The sequence below is a fragment of the Eptatretus burgeri genome, chromosome 7, assembly GCF_056783735.1.
Source record: "Eptatretus burgeri isolate ZD-2024b chromosome 7, Ebu_testis_v1, whole genome shotgun sequence".
Lineage (NCBI taxonomy): Eukaryota > Metazoa > Chordata > Myxini > Myxiniformes > Myxinidae > Eptatretus > Eptatretus burgeri.
This window is the reverse complement of record NC_140967.1, coordinates 5053602-5076783: the sequence shown is the minus strand read 5'-3', so window position 1 is coordinate 5076783 and position 23182 is coordinate 5053602. Positions and strand designations below refer to the sequence as shown.

Below are 23182 nucleotides of genomic sequence, written 5' to 3'. Positions count from 1 at the left end.
ACACATATACACACACACACACCCTTGGACATCATAGAGACACACACACACACACACCCTTGGATATCACAGACACACACACACACACTTGGATATCACAGACACACAAACACACACACACCCTTGGACATCACAGACAAACAAATATACACACACACACACACACACACACACCCTTGGACATCATAGAGACACACACACACACACACTTGGATATCACAGACACACACACACACACACACACACACTTGCACAAGAAGCAGCAACAAGAGTTTCTTCATATGTCAGTCAAGCATCGACTAACAAAAGGAGACGGAAACACCATGAACTTACAGATTTAATTGTTTTTCTTGGTGTTTTTGAACGTGTTTAATGTTCGTGTTGTTTGGTTGTTCGTGTTGTTTGGTTGCCACAGATGTTGTATTTCTTGTCTCAGTGTCATCATCCCTACTACTCCACTCACCTCCCCATCCAAATTGAAGTTGACAAACTATTTGATTTAATTCACGTGGTTTATGCGTCGTGCAGGTTTGATGGGCCAAATGTCCTTCTCCTGCTAAGATGTTTTTCTATCCTTGTGTGTGCTCTGATTGCTATCCGATGAAACAACAACAGATGAGATGATGTCACAACAACGATGGAGGAGCATCCATTCCCATTGATGTTATTAAACTTGTTTTTTCATGTTGTTTGAAATTTGTTTGATTTTGTCCAATCTCTGGTTTCGTGAATCTTTCTGAACCACATGCAATGATTACCTTCTTCAGGTGTGTCTGACGTCCGACCGATGTTTCTACACAAACGTCTGTGAAAACCAAAAACAGCGTAACGCAGTGTGGATCAAAACCTTGAGTGTAACCAGTGAGTTTACAGAAGCAGTACAGATTTATCAATTCACCAAACCTTTCATAACCAACGTCCAACCAACCACTACGATCGAGGGGCTGGGCAGCGCAGGCATTCCTATCACCAAGTACCAACACCGACGTATTTCTTCTATGAATGTGTCTTCATGAATCGCCAAGAGAGAAATATATAATCCATTGAGGCGGTCAATGATTCAAATCCGAGACATTTGAATAGGCCCATCTGGAGGCGTGTGACGTCACAATGGGGGATTAGCATGAGAGTGGGACAACATGCTCGGCCGTTAGTGCGGGATCGGATAAGAACCAGTTCGAGTTTTGTTCCAGATAGATCCGATGGCAACCAAATAAGATCTGTTCATCATCAAGTTCATCACGGATCTGATTCAAGACTCTCGGTGACAATTTCGTTTACCATGAGTTTTACCAACAGTGAACGTTTAACAACCATGTGGTTTGATTGCGATCACCCCCTGCTGGCATACAAAGGGAATGCAGTGCCTCTTCCCTTTGAACAGTGATCGAAGACTCCCGGAAAAACATCGCTTCCAGGACAAAGACAGTAGACATGATGCATCTCGTCATACAAAGAAGGAAGGTTTGTCATTTGATTCTTTCTCTCCAAAGATTACAATCGCACACGTTCCATTCATTTCTGAACCTATCTTCCAAAACAATTGGAATCACGGTGCACCTGAGACCCTAAATTCAGCCTGCACCCACCCGGTCGCTCAAATCTCGTGTAAGCGCTATCCTGTGGTCAAATTACTCATCTGGTAGAAACAATTTACAAAGTTTCCATCTAGGGTGACTTGAGTGTTCCTACCCTGGTGAAGTCATACGAAATACTTTTTAAAAAACTGGTAACCTGCTTCCTCGTGGTCGGTTAGCCATCGGGTAAGAATTTTAACCTTAGGATAGCTCTTATCCAGTGGTTAAATTAGCTGAGTTTCGAGCAACTGAGGCCTGGAGATACAACTTGGTCCAATGCATGCAAAGGCCTTTTGAAATTTTTTTGTCTGCACTGGGTTCGAATCCCGACCCAGCTCTTAACTCTCGTCCCGGTGATTCATCGATGCGACAGTGTAGTAGATAGTAGAAAAATCGTGCAAACTATGATACAAGCATCAAATTTGGCATTTCTGTTCTGCAGGGCTTTCTGATCAAATCTGCCCGATTAGCCATTTGAAAATCCAAATTTTTCAAAATTTGGATTTTCAAATGGCCAGGCAGATTTGATTAGAATCCCCTGGAGAACAAATGTGCCAAATTTGATGCTTGTATCATCATTTGCACGATTCCTCTCAAAAAATTGCTGTTATCTGCCCAACTACGTGTGCCATCCCTCTGATGGGCGTTAAACGAGATTCACATCTGCGGACAACAGTTGGTGGCGTTAAAGATCCCACGATATCCTTCGAGAAAAGTATGCGAGCTATCTCAGGCACCACGAACAAATTCAAAATTCGTGCCAAAACACACAGAGGGCACTGCATCAACTACACAGCCACAGCCGCGCCTTCAGCCATCGATGCTGCCCCGCAGCCTCGTTCTGCATACGAAATAAGAACACTCAGACCCTTGTCAGACGAGACAAGGGGTTTGAACCTGCCTCTCACCCATCATGACCAAGGTGCTCACACGGGAACCCGAAGGGCCTGAAATTGTCGTACCTTTGGAAGTCACGAGGTCGGACAGGATGGTGCAGAGGTAGCACACAATTGCCTTTCAGATGTGTGCTCGTGAAAGCCTTGGGTAGAAAGTGAAACTTTCTCCAGGTGACCCACGAGAAGGTGGGAATAATCGTAGCGGTTAAATTAGTACTCATCATCGACCTCTTCAAGTCAAAAACGTCGTCAGAAACTGAACCTCAAGGGAGTCATTATTAAACAGGAAAGCATCAGTTAAACCTAAGGACTGGTGTAATTCATACCTTTGTGTTTTTTTTTCATTCCACGGTGTCAGGAATGTAACAGACAGGTAACCTTTAAAAAGCCAATTGGGGGAGGTGTTCTATCTTTTGAGACGTATGAACTCGAGCAGTTGGGAGTCTCCTTTGGGGGGGGGGGGTAGAGGGGGGGAGTGTTAAACAATCATGCTAAAGGTGTGCGAGTGCTGTTTACAACACAATCTACACTGGACAGCAAACTCGAATATTCAATAATCACATTGGGTGAAGCAATTTGATTACAATTGATCAATTCGATGAAACTTTAACGATAATAAGGAGCTTTGTAAATGTTTTGCAGAAAATCGTCTTCCCGAGTGCAAATTCAGACCTTGGGTAAACCTGGATTCTTAGCTCGACTCGTGTACATGGAATTATTTATCACAGACTGGTGCGCAACACACCAAGCACGCACGGACATCGATCGATGTCCACCAGGACAAACGGCTGAAGATTTAAAAAAAAAATTCAACTTTTAAGATTTCAATTTGTACGTCACAAAGCACTTTTAGTGTACGCCATGTGTACGTGTTCATCGTTCGATTGACGGTTTATTTCATTATGTACGTCAAAAAGCACTTTTAGTGTATGCCATGTGTACGTGTTCATCTTTCGATTGTCGGGTTTTTTCATTTTGTACGTCACAAAGCACTTTTAGTGTATGCCATGTGTACGTGTTCATCTTTCGATTGTCGGTTTATTTCATGGTGTACGTCACAAAGAACTTTTGGTGTACACCATGTGTACGTGTTCATCGTTCGATTGTCGGTTTGTTTAATTTTGTACGTCACAAAGCACTTTTGGTGTACGCCATGTGTACGTGATCATCGTTCGATTGTCGGTTTATTTCATTTTGTACGTCACAAAGCACTTTTGGTGTACGCCATGTGTACGTGTTCATCGTTCGATTGTCATGTTTTTTTCATTATGTACGTCACAAAGCATTTTTAGTGTATGCCATGTGTACGTGTTCATTGTTCGATTGACGGTTTATTTCATTATGTACGTCACAAAGCACTTTTGGTGTCCGCCATGTGTGCGTGTTCATTGTTCGATTGTCGGGTTTTTTCATTTTGTACGTCACAAAGCAATTTTGGTGTATGCCATGTGTACGTGTTCATTGTTCGATTGACGGTTTATTTCATTTTGTACGTCACAAACTACTTTTAGTCTACGCCATGTGCACGTGTTCATTGTTCAATTGACGGTTTATTTCATTATGTACGTCACAAAGCACTTTTGGTGTACGCCATGTGTACGTGTTCATTGTTCGATTGACGGTTTATTTCATTTTGTACGTCACAAACTACTTTTAGTCTACGCCATGTGCACGTGTTCATTGTTCAATTGACGGTTTATTTCATTATGTACGTCACAAAGCACTTTTGGTGTACGCCATGTGTACGTGTTCATCTTTCGATTGTCGGGTTTTTTTCATTTTGTACGTCACAAAGCACTTTTGGTGTATGCCATGTGTACGTGTTCATCGTTCGATTGTCGGTTTATTTCATTTTGTACGTCACAAAGCACTTTTCGTGTACGCCATGTGTACGTGTTCATTGTTCGATTGACGGTTTATTTCATTTTGTACGTCACAAAGCACTTTTAGTGTACGCCATGTGTACGTGTTCATCGTTCGATTGTCATGTTTTTTTCATTATGTACGTCACAAAGCACTTTTAGTGTATGCCATGTGTACGTGTTCATTGTTCGATTGACGGTTTGTTTCATTTTGTACTTCACAAAGCGGTTTTTTTGTACGCCATGTGTACATATTCATTGTTCGATTGTCGGTTTATTTCGTTTTGTACGTCACAAAGCACTTTTTGTGTACGCCATGTGTACGTCTTCATCATTCGATTGTCGGTTTATTTCATGTTGTACGTCACAAAGCACTTTTAGTGTACGCCATGTGTACGTGTTCATCATTCGATTGTTGGGTTTTTTCATGTTGTACGTCACAAAGCACTTTTAGTGTACGCCATGTGTACGTGTTCATCATTCGATTGTCGGTTTATTTCATGTTGTACGTCACAAAGCACTTTTAGTGTACGCCATGTGTACGTGTTCATCATTCGATTGTTGGGTTTTTTCATGTTGTACGTCACAAAGCACTTTTGGTGTATGCCATGTGTACGTGTTCATCATTCGATTGTTGGGTTTTTTTCATTTTGTACGTCACAAAGCACTTTTGGTGTATGCCATGTGTACGTGTTCATCGTTCGATTGTCGGGTTTTTTCATTTTGTACGTCACAAAGCACTTTTAGTGTACGCCATGTGTACGTGCTCATCGTTCGATTGTCGGTTTATTTCATTTTGTACGTCACAAAGCACTTTTAGTGTACGCCATGTGTACGTGCTCATCGTTCGATTGTCGGTTTATTTCATTTTGTACGTCACAAAGCACTTTTAGTGTACGCCATGTGTACGTGTTCATTGTTCGATTGTCGGTTTATTTCATTATGTACGTCACAAAGCACTTTTGGTGTATGCCATGTGTACGTGCTCATCGTTACATTGTCCGTTTATTTCATTATGTACATCACAAAGCACTTTTGGTGTATGCCATGTGTACGTGCTCATCGTTCGATTGTCGGTTTATTTCATTTTGTACGTCACAAAGCACTTTTAGTGTACGCCATGTGTACGTGCTCATCGTTCGATTGTCGGTTTATTTCATTTTGTACGTCACAAAGCACTTTTAGTGTACGCCATGTGTACGTGTTCATTGTTCGATTGTCGGTTTATTTCATTATGTACATCACAAAGCACTTTTGGTGTATGCCATGTGTACGTATTCATTGTTCGATTGTCGGTTTATTTCATTATGTACGTCACAAAGCACTTTTGGTGTACGCCATGTGTACGTATTCATTGTTCGATTGTCAGTTTATTTCATTTTGTACATCACAAAGCACTTTTGGTGTATGCCATGTGTACGTGCTCATCGTTAGATTGTCGGTTTATTTCATTATGTACGTCACAAAGCAGTTTTGGTGTTCGCCATGTGTACGTGTTCATTGTTCGATTGTCGGTTTTTGGCAGGAAGGTGTTATTAAAAACATTGCATGCGACCGTGAGGTTAATGCGAGGGAGGATGGAACATGATCTCAAAGGTTCACCTGTTGTCACCAATCGTCAACGGAGGATGATCTCAAAGGTTCACCTGTTGTCACCAATCGTCAACGGAGGATGATCTCAAAGGTTCACCTGTTGTCACCAATCGTCAACGGAGGATGATCTCAAAGGTACACCTGTTGTCACTAATCGTCAGTGGACGATGATCTCAAAGGTTCACCTGTTGTCACCAATCGTCAACAGAGGATGATCTCAAAGGTTCACCTGGTGTCACCAATCGCCAAAGGAGGATGATCTCAGAGGTTCACCTGTTGTCACCAATCGTCAACGGTGGATGATCTCAAAGGTACACCTGTTGTCACCAATCGTCAATGGAGGATGATCTCAAAGGTACACCTGTTGTCACCAATCGTCAATGGAGGATGATCTCAAAGGTACACCTGTTGTCACCAATCGTCAACGGAGGATGATCTCAAAGGTTCACCTGTTGTCACCAATCGTCAATGGAGGATGATCTCAAAGGTTCACCTGTTGTCACCAATCGTCAATGGAGGATGATCTCAAAAGTACACCTATTGTCACCAATCGTCATCGACACCAGAGGTTGAACAACACCTTCTCCTCCTCCTTCGTATGCAGCACAAGGCTGTGGGTAACATCATTTTGTTTGGGTGTTGCTGTGTCGCTGATGCAGTGCCCCTATTACCAGTACACTGGTACTCATTTCACCGACCTCTGAAGGATGGCGGGCTGAGTCAACCCCACCTTGTGTTAATTCAACGGTGTAAAAACAGTGGCTCAAACTCAGGACCCAAGGATCCCAAGCCAACCACCCTCACCACTCAGCAACACCAGGATGATATTAAACGTTGATATCTTTGACTAAATCAAGTGTTTTCATTATTTCCCATTTCATTAACTCCAATCATTAATAAAAATATTGTGAACCACCAGTATTAAGTTATTGAAGTGATTATGAAATATTTCAATATGTCCTTCTTTTTTTTTTTTTACAAACTATGATGTACTATTGCCACTCATTGCTGCAATCGTTATCGATTTGTGCCAATCATTGCTAATATTATTAGTTATGCTGCCAGTCATTGTAAAAGCCTTTAAACACTGTAACGTGTTCATTAGGCCTGGCGGGATAACCTTGAGGTACGCACACTCCCCTCTGAGCTGTCTAGCTTGAGTCTGATTCCCGACCCAGCTATAAACTGTCATCCTGGTGTCTCACAGGCAGGGAGAAGCATCAATGTGTGCGCCAGCCCTCGGATGGACGTTAAGCTGGACATCCCATCTGGCAGCATTCGTTTGTGGACGTTACAAATCCTTTGTGAAGAGTAGGTAAGCTATCGCCGGCAACCTGGCCAAATTACAAATTGCTGCTGTAACCTTAGTCGCACATCAGGCTTGTCCATCCGGTTCGTGAAAGAGTTTAGCCAAACCAACCACCTCAATCCACTCACCGCACAACCGCACAAGAACGTGGGAATAATTGTGGTCGTTAAAATGAAGAAGCTGGTGATGTTCGCTCACTTTCAAACAGATGGAAGATGACCTCGGGCAAATGATGGCCTTATTATTATTATTTCGTACGGTGCATCATTGCTGCTGCTGCATCATTTCTGTGAGCATGGCTGTGCTGCTGATGAAGTGTCCCCTGTTTCCAGTAAACTGGTACTCATTTTGCCGACTTCAGAAAGATGGCTGAATCAACCCACCTGGTGTTATTTAACGGAATTTCAGGGGCTGAAACTCAAGACCTAAAGATCTTAAGCCAACACGAAACAATGATAGGGTCAATAGAGGAGAATGTTTGTGAAGTACATCATGGTTATCTTTTAAGTCCATCAGCGAAGCGATGGGTAAAAATGCTGAGTGTCGTCATAAAGCATCTCCATGATGTCATAAAGCATCTCCATGACGTCATAAAGCATCTCCATGATGTTTCGATTATTCATTGGAGGGCCGAGTGCTGTGTCACCAAAAAGTAGTCTGTGCAAGGCTAAGTTCAAGATGTCGTCATTGTATATATAACGTGCGAACCGAATGTTGATCGTTTGCAAGACCATGAGTTAGTGGTTCACCATGAGTTACACCACAAGGTATTCGACGTTACAAATGATCGATCAGCAGAAGTAGAATACTTTAAAGATAAAACTATGCGATTTTTTTAAGGAGATGCTTAGCTCAGTTGATCAGTTGTGGACAGAACGAATGAGAGGAATCCAAGAAAGTGCTGATGATACCCAAAAAATTTTTTGGAAGGAAACCGTATGGTTGACATCTTGAAATGTTGTGACTTCTAAGCATTGGTTGAGGCTGTTGATCACATGACCTGAGTTAATAATAATGATAATATCCGAGTTGCACTTTGGAGAGAAGACTTCACAATGCTGCTTAACCATCGTTCAGAGGTCGACCTTGATTTACTGAACCTCATGGAACAGCTCAGTCAGTCATGGATGACACTGTCTTCCCATCCATCGTTTATACAATCGTGAAGGCTGTGAACGTGCTCAAGTATGAAAAAAACAAGTCTTCTTGTACCCTCTACCGAAGTACTAAAGTTAATTGGAGATGCAACACAAGACCATAACAGTTGCGTGGGAAGAGGAACAGGCTTCGAGGATTACAACATTGACATATTGAAGAGGTTTGATCGTCTGATTTGTGTTAAGCACCATGAGATTATACCGGTGTGTGTCGGAAGCAAGGTCCTTCGTCACATCATGTTAACACACATGACATCGTCATTTAAGGGGAGTTCCTGCATGAATCTGAGTGTGGCTTCCAGACAAATTGGTTCACGACCGACTGTTGCTGTTGTATCTCATATTTATTGATCTAGTGAAAGCTTGTGACCCAATGAACAGGAACCAACACCCTGTGGGCTATGATCATCAAATTTAAAATTTGTTTCCCTACCGAATTGCGCAGAATCTCCGCGAGGGTATGGTGTGTAAAGTGGCATTCCCTGGAATGGTCTCTGAAGTCTTTGACATTAATAATGACCCCCCACAAAGGCTGTGTTCTTTCCACATACTCCACTCAACATCTGTCTACCATGCAAGCTCAGAACAAATATTTAGAGATCTCCAAGTGTGTGTCGTTATAATTACTCAAGATTGATGGGAGACTATTTACCTGCATCACCTGAAGGGAAATTGTGACGTGCATGACTGTGTTTGATGTCTCTTTGCTGACAATGCAGCAATTATTAGGACAAAATCCAAAGAAAGAAGACAGCATCAGTAATCTTACAAGTGGAACCAGAAAATCTACCGTTGGCTTTGAATACCTGGGGAACCAACTGACTATCAAAGCATCATTCGATGCTCAGATCGATTCACATATTGTGTAGGTACCGAGAACCCAGGCCTTATTTTGAAAATGAAGTCTGGTGTAAGAGATTTCAGCCTTAACGAAGAAAAGCACCTGTTGTGCAGTAATCATTCCAACGTGGCTGCCAATGCTAAACTCTCTGTATCGTTTCTATATACAATTCCTTGAGGGTTATTAGCAACGCTACCTTTCACATCAGGAAGATTAAATGGTGGTCGAAGATTACCAGCACTGATGTCCTGGGAAGAGCAAAAATAAATTCTATTGAACACCTGATCAGAATGGCAAAATTTCGTGTCAGGACATGAAAGGCAATCCGAGTCGATGATACCAAGTTACATGTTCTGGGCCTGTGGACAGAAAAATTCAGGGCTCACATGCTTGACATCACTGTCGCGTCGTCAAAGCTTCCTCCCCAAATGTCCTCCAGCAGCAAGGCTTCACGCGTAACTATCAGGACAGATGCAAACTGATCTATGGGAGGACTCCTTCAGTAGTCAAAATGTACTATCACAACAAAAAATGCAAACACATTCAATTTCACATCATCAAATGCACGAGTACCTCAATTGCAGTAAGACATCTTTGAAAAATGGACTTACCCAACAAATGGGGATTTCAAAAAGTGGACTTAGCCAACAAATGGGGATTTCAAAAAGGGGACTAACCCAACAAATGGGGATTTCAAAAACGGGACTTACCCAACAAATGGGGATTTCAAAAAGGGGACTTACCCGACAAATGGGGATTTCAAAAATGGGAATTACCCGACAAATGGGGATTTCAAAAAGGGGACTTACCCGACAAATGGGGATTTCAAAAAGGGGACTTACCCGACAAATGGGGATTTCAAAAAGGGGACTTACCCAACAAATGGGGATTTCAAAAAGGGGACTAACCCGACAAATGGGGATTTCAAAAATGGGACACCCAACAAATGGGGATTTCAAAAAGGGGACTAACCCAACAAATGGGGATTTCAAAAAGGGGACTAACCCGACAAATGGGGATTTCAAAAATGGGAATTACCCGACAAATGGGGATTTCAAAAAGGGGACTTACCCGACAAATGGGGATTTCAAAAATGGGACACCCAACAAATGGGGATTTCAAAAAGTGCACTTACCTGACAAATTTGGCTTGGTTAGGCAATGATTAGATAGTTTCTGATCACTAATCGTCAATCTTAATACAGTCTAAATATAATGAAAGGTAACATTACACTATTCATTAAGTTACTTGAAGCATTATAAGTTTTACACCCATAATTATTTATATTACTCAAGTGATAGGTAATAAGATATTAAACAAACAAATTGTTTACATTTAACATCGCTCAAGTTTGTTAGTTTGATATGGAATTTAGTCAAGCTCAGAATTTGTAATTTGTTCAGGGTGCAGGCGATAACTCACATCTTCATGAAGGACACCCTGTGATCTTCAGCGTCCATCAACCAATACAAGGAGACCGGACGTCCCGTTTAACATCCATCCGAGAGACGGCACACGCGTTGATGTCTCTCCCAACCTGCGAAGCACCGGGATGACAGTTCATACCTGGGTCTGGATTCGAACCCGGGTTAGACAGCTCAGAGGGAGGTATGATGTCTCTCGGCGATTCCACTTGGCCAAATGTGCAATAATCGACAGGAATACCCGACACAATGTTCATTCATCGTTTCACAACGACTCAGAGAAATTGAGACATTCAGTAATCGTGACGTTTACACAACAATGACATGGGAAAACCATGTTCATAAGTTCGTTCTGTATCTTTCAGGTCTGATAATGGAAGTAGAACGAAAATTGAAGTTCTGATTTGAGACACAATGTGCAACCAGTAGATGGCAGTAGATTTGCATACTCCACCAAGTTTGGAACACCGTGATGTTTAGTCTTTAACAAACTTATACACAAAGAAAATGAAAAAAAAAATTGTTCTCATGTCAGGAAACCTGAGTGCACACCTGTACGTTGCTGGTGTTTGTCAAATGTGACACAACATTTCTGTGAAACAGTGTTCCGATAAACAATCTCACAACATTCAAAAATACATTTTGAAAAGTCACTCCGATGCACATTTCAACAAAACCACTGAAGATGAAAAGATATTTTTTTTAAAAAACATAAAACTGCAGCTTCATGTACCTGCAAGAAGCCTTTGAAAGCAGGTGAGTACTCCAGCCCCCCTTCTTCTCCCCCTTTCTCCCCCAAGTATGTGTAAAGCCATCATTATGCAATTCACGGTTTGGAAAAACAACCTTATGTCACCGATTCTTGCACCATCGTCTCTCGGTGTCCTCGTGGGTGTGTCGGTGAGAGAACAGATGGACATGGTGTGATAATGGCAATGTTACACAAGAAAACCTCAACCGGTTCACACTTGAACAGCGACTGACCAGGAGGGAATGACGTCTCACTGTTTATTCACACATGATGAGCACCAAATGACAAAAACGTCAATGACGTCATACCTGCAGGTGCGTAACCGTAATTGAATGCATCTGTAAATGGCATTTGGTGGGTGAAAATGGTCGCAGGAAAACCGACACCATGGTGAGTTAAAAAGACGCTCACATTTGAGATATAATAATTGTAGCATTAGTTCGAACATTATCAACTCACATGGAGCCACTTTCAAAAAGTGGTCACCTGGACTTAAGTCAGGTGAGCTGATGTGATCGAGCAGTGTCTGGAGGTGAGTGAGTCAGTGAGTCTGTAAACACTTCAGTCATTATCGCTTGAACAAACATATTATGATTTTGATGACATTTGGCTACAAGCTTCATATCAAATGCCCAATGAAGGTGTATCAACCGCATCAAAATCTGTGCTCATTAAGGGGGAGTGTCTACGGGACGGGGTTTGACCCTCCAAAATAGGTAGGGCTATTTGCTCTCTTCTCAGAAACTGCACACACAGTTTTGATGAAACTTGACCATAACCTTCATCACCCGAGATGTACCAAAGTTTGTTCACGGCATTAAAAAAAAAATTCAGGGTCGAAGGGGGTCTGCGGGGGGATTTGACTGACTGTTGCTCCTGATCCAGGTGAGCTTCAGGAGAGGCGGTCCTGTTTTTATATGATGAACACAGGATACAGGTGATGCCGAAAGGACGTGATATATTGAACCTATGCATACCTTGACACAAGCACCACGTGACATTATCGGGATATATTATATCTGGAACAACACGGGACTTTTGAAATGACATGAATGGACACACGCGCTGGGTGTGCATTTACAGCGTCTCGGTTCTGTTCGTCTGGGCACTTTTAACCTGCCATTACTGGTGGGAAATCTGGAAGGCAAGTTGTCTTTTTAACATAATTTTAAGCATTTAAATGAAAGGGTGGTAATTTGAAAATGGTTAACCATGGTTGTTGCGTTCTGGGATGCAAATGGGAATCACGAAAATATACCAAATAGGAGAAATATCCATGGATGTGAGGTGTCGAGTTCCTACCATTTCCTGTTAACACATGGGAGTGGATAACATACACACACGGATACACACACACAAACACTCACATACACACACACACATGTGGACATAGTAGCCAACAACCGGAACTTGCACGGATGCGCGCACACATAAACACACGAAGGTGGATACTTTGAGACCTTTGAGGGCTCCATTCCACCTTCTGAAACCCACATATGGAAGTAACAGACGACGACACACACACACACACACACACACACACACACACACACACACACACACACACACACACACACACACACACACACACACACACACACACACACGCAAGACCAAATACTGCATTGGAGTCATCAAGAGGAGCCTGGATAGGATTCGGGTTTCAGCTGCGGCTCCACTACCCTCAAACACATCCAGGCACAGCCAAGTCAGCCTTACAAAAAAAAATTCTGAAATAATTCACTTCTCCGAGACAGAAATATAAATAAAGAGAGAAACAAGTCGTGGTACATTCACAATACACCTCCCCCATGCCAAATAAATAAATAAATAACAAATCCTCCAGCACACAACATTGGCGAGGCACCTTTGGTGCCCGCTAGTGCCACCATGCAGCACATGGAGATCAAATTGGGAGGGAGTGGTGTACAATAATAGATTGATTAATTGCATCGTTAAAATAAATGAATAATGATCATAAAATGATTGATTTCTTAATCAATTGCCGAATAGCATAACAAAGCCACCAATGTTTCATCCAAACCTGTAACTTTTTGAAAATTACGTAATTCATTGAAAAATGAAGAATTCATCGATTATTTGATTAATCAATAAATCAAAAATACCTTTTATAGCCAAATCACTTGTTCACCGTCGTGTCCAGATCTCAGCTTCCGAGCTCAAAAGGTGTCTGAGATATTGCCAGGGTGACAAAATAAAATAAATAAGTAATTAATAAATCGATAATAATTAAGTAATTAATAATAAATTAATTGATTGATCAAAAATAAAAAAATACCGTTTTTGCCAAAGCACATCTTCACTTTTATCCCCAAATTTCAGCTTCCGAGCTCAAAGGATGGCCGAGATATCGCCCGGACAAACAAACATGAAAACAAACAAACGGAGTAAAAACTGAGTACTCCTTTCGGTGCCCGGCGATGACGGAATGCATCGCCTGGATATGGAATTGCTAAGGAGCGATGTACAATGGAGAGTAGAAGAGATACAAGGAAAGAAAAAGCAAGAATTTAGATGTTTCTCCTTTTAGCAATGGATGCAAAAATCGAGTGCAATTCCCATCAGTGTTCAGAAGCACCAAAAACAGACACGGTGTCTCCCTCAGGGAAGTCTAACTGGTACATCTCACTCCTACGCAAATATAGCCGGCACAGGCTTTGTGTATTTTCTTGTCACACAGATTTCCTTTCTCGAAGAGTTGGATACCGTTACTTGGCAATGATGCACAGCATCTTTATTATTGTAGACATCCATTAAATAAATCACCAAAGCCTTCCGTGTTCACAGGAGGCACTCATGCAAGATTCAAAGTTCATCACTGGTCGCGATCCGCTGGGTGTTTGGGTAGCACACGCCCGTCCACTCGGGCCTTTCACCGGCCCACGTCCTTCATCGTGAGTTTGCAGTACGGGCAGCTTCCCATCTGGCGAGCTGAGAAAGTTCTCACCATAACAAACATTTGTCAAAAATGATAAACAATTCGTTCCATATCAAATCATAAGTACACAAGCGAAATTATCACCCTGAACCAACATGCTTAGGGCCACCACACACAACCGATGAAACGCTCCAAGATTGCCGGTGACAGTTTTTAATAATCGTTTAATGTGCAGTGGTTGACGATCGTCGTCAACGAGTTTGTTTTTCAGGTGTGTCGACAACATTCATAAAAGTTGAACACGTTCGACTTTTATGACGAGCTATCGGAGACAATCGTGTATCACCATGGAGTGTGCGCAGTCTCCGACAATCGCTGACGTGGCGTCATGTATTGACCAATTAAATTTCAGTTTTCAGTGACTTTCAGCCACAGTGTCATATCGTCTGCAGTAATTAAAAAAAAAATTTGGAGCTTATGTGAACTTTGAAGCCCAAAATGGTAATGATGAAAGTTCAGTGTCATAGCCTGAGCCTGCATGACCCACGTTAAGTTAAATATTTAACAAACATTCAAAAACAATAAAATGGTGCCAAACTAGGTACATGTTTATGACAAAGTCTCTGCCTTTGAATTACATTCACATATATGGTGTGTGTGTGTGTGTGTGTGTGTGTGTGTGTGTGTGTGTGTGTGTGTGTGTGTGTGTGTGTGTGTGTGTGTGTGTGTGTGTGTGTGTGTGTGTGTGTGTGTGTGTGTGTGTGTGTGTGTGTGTGTGTGTTTAGAGTCAATACTTGTTACCCCATGCCTGGTGTTGGCTTAATGGTTAGGGTGGTGGGCTTGGGATCCAAGGATCCTGACTTCAAATCCCACTTGGCTGTTGAATAAATACCAGGTGGGGTTAACTCAACCTGTCATCCTTCCGAAGTCGGCAAAATGAGTGCCAGCTTGCTGGTATACTGTTTCGGAGTGGTGACCTGTCCAGGATTGTGTCCACTCGCTAAGAAGACTGTTTAGGCAGCACCAACGCTCTGCACAGAGTATGGTCCCAATGGATGGATGGATAGAAAGTGTACACCCACCCCCCCCCCCCCGAGTTAATCAGCAATTACAGCTGTGAGTCTGTAGGTCTCCACCAACTTTACACACCTTGATTGGGCAATATTTGCCCATTCTTCTGTACAAAACTGTTCAAGCTCAGTCAAGTTGTGTGGGGAACGTTGATGGACAGCAATCTTCAAGTCATGACACAGATTTTCGATTGGATTTAGGTCGGGGCTCTGAGTGTGCTCTGACTCTGACTGACTGGGCGACATCAGGATATTTATCTTTTTGTCCCCGAGCCACTCCAGTGTAGCTTTGGCCGTGTGCTTCGGGTCATTGTCAGGCTGAAAGGTGAACTTCCGTCCCAATTTCAGCTTTCTGGCAGAGGGCAGCAGGTTTTCCTCCAGGATTTTTCTGTATTTTGCTCCATCCATTTTCCCTCCTCTTCTGACGAGTACCCGGTCCCTGCTGATGACAAACATCCCCAGAACACGATGTTGCCACCACCATGCTTCACAGTAGGGATGGTGTTCGTTGAGTGATGTGCGATGTTGGGTTTGTACCAGACGTAACGTTTTGCATTTCCTCCAAAAAGTTCCTTTTTGGTTTTGTCAGACCACAAAACTTTTTGCCACATGGCTTCAGAATCTCCAGAGTGAGTTTTTGCATACCTCAAATGGGCTCAAGGTGGGATTTTTGAGTAATGGCTTCTTTTTTGCCACCCGACCATAGAGGCCAGACTTGTGGAGTGCTTGGGATATTGTTGTCACATGCACACAGTGATCAGTCTTTGCCATAAAGGCCTGTCGCCCTTTCAAAGTTGCCATTGGCCTCTTGGTGGCCCCTCTGATCAGTCTCCTCCTTGCTTGGGCATCAAGTTTGGAGAGACGGCCTGATCCAGGCAAGCAAGGTCTTGGTGGTACCATACACCTTCCACTTCTTAATGATAGTCTTGACTGTGCTCCAAGGGATATTCAAGGCCTTTGAAATATTTTTGACCCATTCCTTGATCTGTGCCTTTCCACAACTTTATCCCAGAGGTCATTGGTAAGCTCCTTTGGGCTCATGGTTGAGTCTTTGCTGTGAAATGCACCACTCAACAGAGGAAACCTACAGGAACAGCTGATTTTATTCTGAAATAATTAGAATCACTACAATTGAACACAGGTGGAATCCGATTTGCTTGGTGTGTGATTTTAAACGTGATTGGTGACACCTGAGCAAATTTACAATTCATATTATAGGGGGGAGGACACTAATCCAACCACGATATTCTAGTTTTGTGATTTTTAGATCCTCGTGGAGGATCTCTAAGTCTTACTCACGTTGTTCTTCTTCATCTTCTTCTTGTGGACTTTTTTGTTTCACAGCCTACAGTTTTCATCGAAACTTCCTGAAACTTGGCATATACATGTAAAAATACCCTGCGTAGACAGTAACCATCTCCGATTTTGAAAATTTCTCCTAGAAAAAAAGTTATGACGTCAAAATATCTCCGATAATGGAAATCGCCTAAAAAATTATCTCCGAAACTAGGCAAGCTTTTTGAATTCTGTTTGCAGGAATCGAACAGGGCATTAGCAGAGATGAATTACCGCACATATGATACATCACTATGACGTCATATCAATTTTTATGACGTCATTCATATTTTTTGACATTTTTTTGTTTCACAACCCAGAGTTTTCATCGGATCGTCGTGAAACTTGCCATGTATGTGCAGAAAGCCCATGCGCAGGCAGTAACCATCTCCGATTTTGGAAATTCTTCCGAGAAAAAAAGTTGACGTCATAATATCGCTGCTAATGGAAATCGCCAATAGCATTATCTCCGAAACTAGGCAAGCTGTTTGAATTTTGTTTGCGGAGATCAAGCCGGGCATTAGCACAGATAATTTATCGCAAACCTGATACATCACAATGACGTCATATTCGTTTTTATGACGTCATCATTAAGAGGACGAGGATCTTAGCTCATTTTAGCTTATTAATTAATTTTCTGAAATTTGTAGAATTTATTTTTCTCTTGGAAGTTGTGGTTACGATGCGTCAATAAAAGTTGAAAAAAAGTCTGATTTAATGCAATTTAATTCCAGGCTATAAGGCAACAAAAGGTGAAAAATGGACTTTCTATCGGCACTCTATATAAACACCTCCATCTCTGTCTCTGTCTCCTATGCACAGCCACATCTTCTAGGTTAGAATGGGTATCGTGTAGCACCACCTGGTGGTGGTGGTGGGAGAGGGTTCGGGTTAGGTTAGGGTATTACCATTTCATTTTTACCTGGGCAACGCTGAGGATAAAGTACTCTGTCTCTGTCCCTTATGCACAGCCACATCTTTTAGGTCTGAAACTCCAAACTCGGGGTACAAATACAACTTTGTGTTGGGGGTAACATCGGCTATGTGGCTGCGGCCTCACGTGGGGGTGTGGGGAGTGGTGTGGGGTGGGTGGGGGGGGTGTACACTCTCTTTGTAAATGTGTACCGTGTAGCGTCACATGGTCGTGTTGGTGGAGGGTATTACAAGTTCCAAATTTCCTTTGGCTTCAAGGTGTTACTTATCCACATTTCTCTTCACACACAATTACAAATAAATTTATATTCAGTTTATAAAAACGAAAAACCCGGTCAGTCCCTCCATGAAGCCGTGTGACTATATGTCTATTAATTATGTACTGTTTGAACGTCAGTTGCACCCTGACTTCACATGTACATCTATTAATTACGTACTATTGGAATGTACTTTTGTACATTTAGACTGCTGAAACCCCTTTGACCGTTAAAGATCCTTTAAGACCCCAAACACTGCGAAAGACCCAAAAGACCCCGAGGACCCAGAAGGCCCATAAGACCCTGAGAACCCAAAAGACCCATAAGGCCCTGAGAACCCAAAAAACCCTGAGGACTCAAAAGACCCACAAAACTCCAAATACTCTTTTACCTTTAAGACCCTTAAGACCCCTTTTACATTTCAGATCCTTTCACCAGATTAGACACCTTGAGATCCCTTCACCCTTTTGACCACAAGAACCTTTAGACCTTTGCACCGCTTAAGTCCTTTTAGACCACTTCAACCTTAAACAATTAAACACCATTTAGACTCCTTGCACTCTACAGACAGATTAGACAGCTTAGACCCTTGACCATTTGGAGCTTCAGACCACTTGGACATTTTTATATCTATCTATGTGTATAATTGTCTCTCTCTGTAACTTAAAATATGTGGCTGTGTATAAGGAACAAAGAAAGAAAGAAAGCCACAAGCTCCCAACTCGGGGTACAAATACAACTTTGTATGCGGGGTAGCGTGGGCTATGTGGCCTCTGCCTCACATGGGGGTGTGGAGGGCAGGGGGGCGGAGGCTGTGAATTCTCGATGTAAATGTGTACCGTGTGGCACCACCTGGTGGTGGCGGCAGAGGGTATTACTATTTCATTTTTTACCTGGGCAACGCTGAGGTTAAAGCACTCTTCACACAGGTAAATTTGTCCTCCTTCCTGCCCCCCCCCACTCCCCCCAAAAAAACAAAAACGGAGGGGCCTATCAAAGTCTGTCATTGTGTTGGAGACATTTCCAGTGGGAAAGGATATCAGGACGAATGGGGGGCAAAGGGAAGAGGGCAAGAGCGGGAGGTGAGGACGGGGATGGGGAGGGGAGTGGGGGGCGAGGGGATAAAGCACTCTTTGCATGGGTAAATTTGTCTTCCTTTACATCTCCGTCTCACCCAAATTTTTTGGCAAATACGATGACCAATTGGTCCATCATCGAAGCAACGGTTATGCTCTGCTAGTTTATTATCTATCTTCTATCTATCTATTTATCTATAGATTACTAAAACTCCCATCTTGTATATATGTATGTATGTATGTATGTATGTTCCTGAAATACAGCTAAAATGGTACACGATAGCACAAAAGGTATAGGGCCACCGTACTCACCATTCTCCTGCGGTGTGCAGTATCAAGTTTCGTTCAAATCGGGCAATGAAAGAATTATTAAAAAAATCAATTCCCGATTCAGTCAAGTACTCTTCGGGAGAATTTGATCAATGCAAACAACCTCAGCGGTATAGTTCGTTGGAGCTATCTTTTTTTTCTTTTTGTAAAATGATTTTTTTTTTTATCAACCGCTGTCACAACGGGAACCCAACATGTTCACGGGTCATCTAGTTATAGATAAATCATGCTACTGTCTTTATTTCTCATGAACATAAATTTTACGCTAAAGTTATTTCTCTTTATTCTCTCCGCCACCGAAGATGGATGGAGGTTATGTTTTTTTATCCGTTTGTTGTCGACAGATTCGGATGGAACTAGTTGCCCAGGTTTGATAATTGACAAGGACGAATTGATTACATTTTGATGAAGAATTGGAATCGATTCCTTTCGGAATCGAGACAGCAGTTCAGAATCGGAATCGATTCTCAATTTTTTAAGAATCGCCCGATTTAAAAAAAAATTGGAATTTTTCAACTGCACAAATTCCTTATTAAAACCATTAACTAATATCAGGGAAAAGCAGCAGCTATTCAATCATCAACATTTTCAAATGGGAAATCATAATTAAACAACCCTGCTCAAGTAATCTACACCAACATTATTCCTCCCGTTGATCAGTTATATATTAAGGTGCTGGTTTTGAACCCCAACCCCACTAAAGATTCTATGTTTGCTTTATCTATGTACACCAATGACTCATTATCAGTTTGCAAGACAAATTCAATCCCATAGAGTTATTGCATAAATCTCTTAATACACCACAAATAGTAAATCCTACCATCTCCATGGATGAGTAGCTCTTTTGATTCATAATCTTCTTGGTCGATAAACTCACAGGGAAGAGTTGACCCTCATGTTTCTGCAAAATAACAACTCCAACACCAATGACAGAAGCATAGGTCTGAGCACAAATGGCTCACTTGAGTCTGGTAGCCTCAAATTTAGCTTGTTGATGAGTTGCTTTGAGGGACATAATCGGACACCTCGGGAGTTCCCCCCCCCCCTCCCCAAACCACCTTCCTGGGTTGATCCTTCTTCATCATATTAATGTGGAATAATGATGGCCACATTATTTGACAGGAAGTACTGGTGGTATTCTTCCCCTATCCAAAACCTCGATCTTTTCTTCCCCCTGTTAATCCACCCGAAACCCACCTCCTTCAAATTCCCTGCTTTCCTTCCTGAAAGTCCCTATAGTGTCCATCTTGTATAATTCGTGTTCCCCACCCCATCCCTCTCCCTTCCACAGATCTCCTAATATCTCTGTTTTCCATTGTTGTGTCCTTCCCTCTCCCACCCCTCTTGTCTCATGCCCACCTTGCTATGCATTGTGTGTTAGCTCTCATATAAGCCTTGACAATGTATACAGCCAGCAAAGACATGAATATCACTGCCAAGGTAAGTGCATCTCTCCACGACCTCAACATCCTCATCACAAACAGGCACAGACAGGACAGCAGCATCCAAGATGTCACTAAAAGCTTGCATCTTAGTTTTGACCCAGGAAACCTATAATCCCAGTGGCTCCGACTCCTCATTCAGCACCTCGAGGTCCCCCAAAAGGATCTCCAGAGTCTCCGCAAAGATGGCTGCATCATCTGAAAAATCAAGGTCAGAGATCTTGACAATTCCCAAACGATGCACCGCAGCTTGATCTCTCCGACATCCTCCCCAGAATCAAGTTCATACAAGTGCTGAAAAGTGTGGGGACGAAGTACACACCCCTGATGAACCCCAGAAACAACTGGAAATAAGACAGAGATGGAACCACCACATCTCACAGCACTCTCAGTACCAGAGTATGGTTCAGACATCAGATCAATCAGTTTTGGTGGCACCCCACGAACACCAAGCATCCTCCAGAGGGCATCCCGATTCACTGAATCAAACGCTTTACAGAGCTCAACATAAGCTGCAAGCAGCCCCTGCCGAAACTCTCATCTGCATTCGGTGAGGACCCGAAGAGCAAGGATATGGTCAATCGTTGACCTCTTTGGTGTAAAGCCTGGCTGCTCTGGATGCTGGTGCTCAAGCAGATGGTGGCGAACCCTATCAAGAATTATCCAAGCAAAGACCTTGCCCGGCACTGAGATCAACATCACCCCTCGGTAGTTGTTGCAATCCTGGCGATCACCCTTCCCTTTCCAGAGAGGGACAACAAGGAGCCTCTTCCAGTCAGTTGGGATGATGCCTGTGTTCCAGGCAGAGCACATAACTGCATGCAATGACATGAGTACAGCATTTCCACCAGCCTTGAGAAGTTCAGCATGGATGCCACAGATCCCAGAGGCTTTCAGCCAATTCAACCGGTTTTTCCACAACCTGTTTTTCCACAAACGAAGGTGGACCACAGTTTATTGGAGGGTCAGCAATGGCGGTTGTAACGCCCCTGACATCCAACTCGACAGCTGGTGGATCAGCCTGGTACAGCCGCCCAAAGTAACCGGCCCAATGGGCCTTCACTTCCGACTCCTCTGTCAAGAACCTACCACCCTCTGCTCTAACTGCAGTACACCAAGGGATGGGCTTGGATGAACACAATGCACAAATTCCCCTGTAAGTAGAACGAGAATCATTTGACCACAGGTGATGCTCTACCCCCTCACAGATTCCTCACACATAGGCCTCCTTGTCCACCCAAAGCACAAATACAGTTTTACGCCTCAGCTCCCTGAACACCCCAACTCTGCCATTCAGCCTGGCCCTGCGACTCTGGTCAATGGTACCCAGTGTCCCTTGAGAGAAAATTCTTCTTCACCCTACGGTGAGTTCCAAGGCATCTACTGGCAGCATCAAGGACAGTGGTCCTGAAGGCACTCCACAACTTTTCAGGTTTTACCGAAAACCCCCAAATCTCCACTCAGTCTGTTCGCAAACTCCTTCGCTACCCTCTCATCCTTGAGCTTTGCAACATCCAGCCAAGGCTGGGATGGTACCATTCTCATAGATTTAAGTTGCAACTTCAGAGTTGCGACAACAAGCTTGTGGTCAGTATTGAGGAAATCAGCACTCCGGTAGACCCTGCAGTTCTGGATCATCCTCCAGAGACCATCAACGAGCACATGATCAATCACTTTCGCCACACTACCAGCATTGGAATACCAAGTCCAACGATGAGTCTGTGGGTGCGGAAACCATGAACCAGCCACCCTAAGTCCATGATTTCGTGCAAAGTCAAGGAACTTAGTGCTAGTCAGGTTTACAGTTACAGACCCATGGAGACTAACACACATCTCATAACCATCCCTATCAGTTGCAGTCGATGCAATGAAATCCCCCAAGACTAGAAGAGTATCTTGCCTGGGGCATTGATCGACCACAGACTCGAGCGTGGCGTAGAATGTGTCCTTCACGGTGAGATCACTCGCCTCTCAGTCGGAGCATCTTCAGAGACCAGGGAAATGACACCTAATGAGTGACAAATCCTTAGTCTCATAATACACTAGTTTACTGGTGTTACCTCAATTATCATTGGAGTCAGCTTATTGGACACAGCTACAGCATCTCCTTGGGAATGGTAACCAGCAGAGTGACCAGACCAAGAGTATATGTAACCACCCACCATGATATCGCCGCAATCCGGTCTCCGAACCTCAGAGAGTGCTGCAATACCGATGTCCAAACGCTTGAGCTCAGATGATAACAGAGACAGGTGATCATCCTCTCTTAGGGATAGGACATTCCAGGCACCCACCCGAAGGGCCCGCCTCAGGTTAACCCAAGGAGACCGCCGTCTGGCGGACGACACCTCAGCACCACTCCGATACATACTACTGCAATCTGACCCAGGAAGGTTATCCCATGGTTTTCCTTTTATAATCAAAGATTGG

General features: G+C 43.0%; 1 long non-coding RNA gene across 2 annotated transcripts in view; it reads left to right on the top strand.

Annotated features, from left to right (window-relative positions):
- The window catches only part of LOC147022593 (uncharacterized), a 42597-nt gene that overhangs the window by 8480 nt on the left and 10935 nt on the right, over positions 1-23182 (top strand). Inside the window, exons 4-5 of one of the 2 annotated variants that reach the window (XR_015059804.1) lie at positions 7136-7243; positions 10639-11950. This is a non-coding gene — a long non-coding RNA (uncharacterized LOC147022593). Of the gene's footprint in view, positions 1-7135; positions 7244-10638; positions 11951-23182 lie in introns of those variants that run through there. The other variant, XR_015059805.1, reaches the window with a different exon arrangement.